At 50.6% G+C, this 3727-nt stretch overlaps 1 long non-coding RNA gene across 1 annotated transcript; it reads right to left on the bottom strand.

Annotated features, from left to right (window-relative positions):
- Positions 1-2623: 2623 nt before the first annotated feature.
- On the bottom strand, positions 2624-3359 carry LOC145790351 (uncharacterized). Its single transcript, XR_014329035.1, has 3 exons — positions 3146-3359; positions 2965-3063; positions 2624-2756 (listed from the first exon to the last, which is right to left on the bottom strand). It is a non-coding gene; the product is annotated as an uncharacterized LOC145790351 (long non-coding RNA).
- Positions 3360-3727: the final 368 nt, after the last annotated feature.

The raw sequence follows: 3727 nt of genomic DNA, 5'->3' as shown, positions 1-3727 counted from the left end.
AAGCGGAAAATTTTCAGTACCACAACCTTCAATTTCATTGATCTCAAAACAGAGTTCTCCTGCTCTTGCATTACAATCGAGGTTGCTTTTTTATTACATTCATAAAGGAAACTTGAAAATGCTAAATAAGCAATAAATTTGGGGCATAGTTGAGTCAAGTATCTCTGCGTCCCCTCCCAGAGCTGGACGAAGCATCTGATGCCAAGCTAGGCCCAACCTGTGCCTCCTCGTTGAGCCAATCCAAGCACTCATCGGACAAAGTGCAACTGAAAGTGGAAGCAGGGGCCAGGAGCTCTCTAGTCCTCCATGCTGTGGCATATCGGGCAAGCTGTGCACCCCGGACCGGGAAGGCGGCTGGGTACTCAATCCCCTCCGGTGGGCAGGTCTGATCATGACCAAACTGGCGCAGGAACCGGAACGGAAAATAGAATACGCAGTGGGTTAGACCAATCAGCTGGATCCCAATCAGCCGGGACATACTATAGCTCATTGCCGGGAGGTTGAGCTAAGGACAACGCCAAGCAATGCCGTCTGCGGACAAATTGCACATCCAATCAAACCACCACCTTTCGTCAAGAGCATTGACTAGGCGCTGCCGAAAGAAGTAGCCTCGAGCTGAATAGGCCTGGCAAGAGTCCACAACCTGCAACTTGTCCATTAACCATACTTGGGGGAGGGATGGAAAATGAGAGAATAAAGAACAGAGAGATATACGATGAGAGAAAAGTAAGACAAGGGCTTTGTGAGAAAAACCGAGCCTGAGGGTCGAGTGATGTGAGCAAAAATATATGTAAGGTTGGGTGGAAAACATTACCTGCAGCAGCAGTGGACTCCCAGCAAACCTAGTCGCCTCCCGGCGATAGACAGAATCTAAACCCATCAGCGTCTCGGCCAAGGTCATAGCGATGCAGCTCTTTCCCTCTCTCAAGCCTTGGGCGACTTCAATCAGGCGAATGCTAGCCCCGCCGAAGCCCGAGGAAAGCAGAAAGTGAGACAACAAACACAAACAGAGGGCGTGTTGCCGGAAACCCTGCCAATAATGGTTGCTGCGGTCACCGGCGTCGGAAAAACGATGGATCAAGCCGAGGATGTCCAGTTCCTCACTGCAGATCAGAGATCGAGCATCATGTGCCGTGAGCCCACACATCCGCCCTAAAGCCTAGGCATGGCCAAAACGGAGCTGGGGCAAGATCACTTCAGAACATTCAGACTCCATCAAAGCCTGAAAATCTTCGAAAGTGGGACATACCTCTTGGCCGCTGAAGCTAAAAACGTGCGTCACTGGGTTCCAGAACCTTGCCACGGCATGGAGAAAAGGGAGCTGTAGCGGAGTACGGCTCAGCGTGAATAGTGCATTCAAACCGAAACCCCGGAAGTTCAGCTTTTCCGAGCCATCTAGAGAAGAGATCCAAGATGCGAGATTTTCCGCGAGAAACGCCTCCGTCTTTGTGCAAAACTAAGATGAAATGAATGTTCCCGAAGTTGAGGCTTTTATAGAAGGAAAAACACTATTCACGGGGACACGTGTCAAAAAACTAGGTGGCTGCAGGAACAAGTGGCCGGCCGGCCACCTTTTCTGGCTGGCCGGCCATTCTCTTTTTCAAAACTGGCCGGCCGGCTCCCACTCTCCATAAAATTGGCCGGTCGGCTCCCAAAGGTGGCCGGCAATGCTCCGGTGTATCTCCTTGGCCCTGTTTTACCATTCGAGGGAAAGTTTCAAGCATTTCCATGCAACGGGAGAGTCAAAGGCCTTCATTTCCCTCTGTTTCGGAGGCGTTCCGGTGCCCAGATCATCCGAAGTACACTTGGTTGTTGTTGAGTTTTGATTATCGAGTTGTTGTTTTGATTATCGAGTTGTTATTTTGCTTATCGAGTTGTTTGTCGAGCGGACACGTTTCACGTTTTTGAGTCATTATGCTTTGTTTAAGTAATCTTTGCTTAAGTCTTGTTTATTTGCGTTGTCAACGTTATTGCATTTTGTTTATCGAGTTGTAAACTTCCTAAGGTTCTGTTATATCTTAGTAAGTTGAGTTGCTTAGTTTGTTGCGTCGGTTCACTACCTGACTTGGTGATTACACAATGCACATTCCCATTCAATTTCATTTTTGTGCAAAATAAAATGATGCGATACGATGCTAAAAGTTTAAAATACAAACACCTTTTCAAAAGCTGTTTCATTCCATCATGTTTTACAACGAACAAAGGTACAAGTTTTACAAAAAATAAAACTTCCTAACGATGAGCAAAGTGCTACAAACTACTAGCAAAAAGATAAATAAAACAAGAAACAGGCTACATCTATGCTCTCAAGAGCAGTAATAAGAGGCCCTCTTCGTCCTCTTCTGCGGAACGGACTCTCCGCCACCATCACCATCGCCATCGTCATCCGAGTCGGAGCTGTCATCCTCTGGATCCCCCTCAGCCTCGTCTCCACTCCCGGAACCAAGGCCAGAGCCTCCCTCCTCAGCAGATGTCTCTGGCTGACGGTCGGTAGCCTCCTTCTCCTCCTCATCATCCTCCTCCTCCTCCTCCTCCTCATCAGGCTCTGCCTCTATCACGTGAGCCCTGCGTCTGCGGACAGGCCCTCCTCGAGCTCCTCGAAAAGGCCTAGATGGCCCAGCTCCTCGGAAAGGCCGGGATGGCCCAGCCCCCTGAAAAGGCCCGGATGACCCAACTCCGTGAAATGGCCCAGATGGCCCAGCTCCCCAAAGAGGCCCAGGTGGCCTGGCCTGCGGCTGACCGGACCATGAAGGCATCTGAAAATAAAGAGTTCAATTCAAATACATCAGTCCAAATATATACATCAGATGCAGATACAAGCAAAGACTACGTGAAGTGGGTGCATGTAAATATAGTGTACAAGTGGGGTGTGTGTCAGATGTGCTCTACACAAGTAGTCTATCGATGCAGTAGAAATCAGCATGTCATCAGAAGTATGATAAATGCCAGAAAACTGAAGGGTACCTGAATGCCCGCGATAGACAACTGTGCCTCCCTCCGCAGGACCATGCCCTCGAGTGTGGCCACCAGTCCAACCACCTCCTCCATGTACCCTCGCGGTGGCTGCAAATATGAGCTCATAATCATCAGTGAATGAAAGAATGTCTAAACGTCTGAATGATGAATGAAAAACAGTGGAGCATACCAGCGGTGAGTCAGGATCAATGGCGTATCGATCACTGGGCATCGGAGGCTCTAGCGGGATCGGAGTCGGAGAGATAGCCCCATACTGCCACGCCATCAACTCAGTTGGCATATCTGGCCATCCAGGATGAGGATAAGTCGACGGAATCGGAGGAACCGGTCTACCCCCACCTCTAGATGCACCAGCCCCGCTGGCGGAAGGGGCGTCTGCAGCCCGAGCCTGGGCCTGGCCCGAGGATGACATACCGGTAGACCTCATCATCAGGGTGCGAGCTCTCGTCAATGGAGGCATCAAATATGTGTGACGGTAAGTGGCGTAGTCCCCCTCCTCAAGATATAGCAAAGCATCACTACCCAGCATGGCGCCGACTACCTCCGAGAAAAAGAGCCTGTCAGCGGTCCGCATACTGACTGGGGGTACTGCGGTAGGATCCTGAGAAAGATACCCCCATACCTGATGCAGAAAGCGTTCCCCCAGAAACCATGCCCTGCCAACCGGCCCTTCAAGCAGGACCCTATACTGGGAGGTGTCCGACCCTCCGGTATACTGAAGTCGGAGACCATCACCCAGGGGCGCCCAGGG

The sequence above is a fragment of the Camellia sinensis genome, chromosome 5 (genome assembly GCF_055761805.1).
Source record: "Camellia sinensis isolate YWXY chromosome 5, ASM5576180v1, whole genome shotgun sequence".
NCBI lineage: Eukaryota > Viridiplantae > Streptophyta > Magnoliopsida > Ericales > Theaceae > Camellia > Camellia sinensis.
This window is presented reverse-complemented; position numbering and strand designations above follow the sequence as displayed.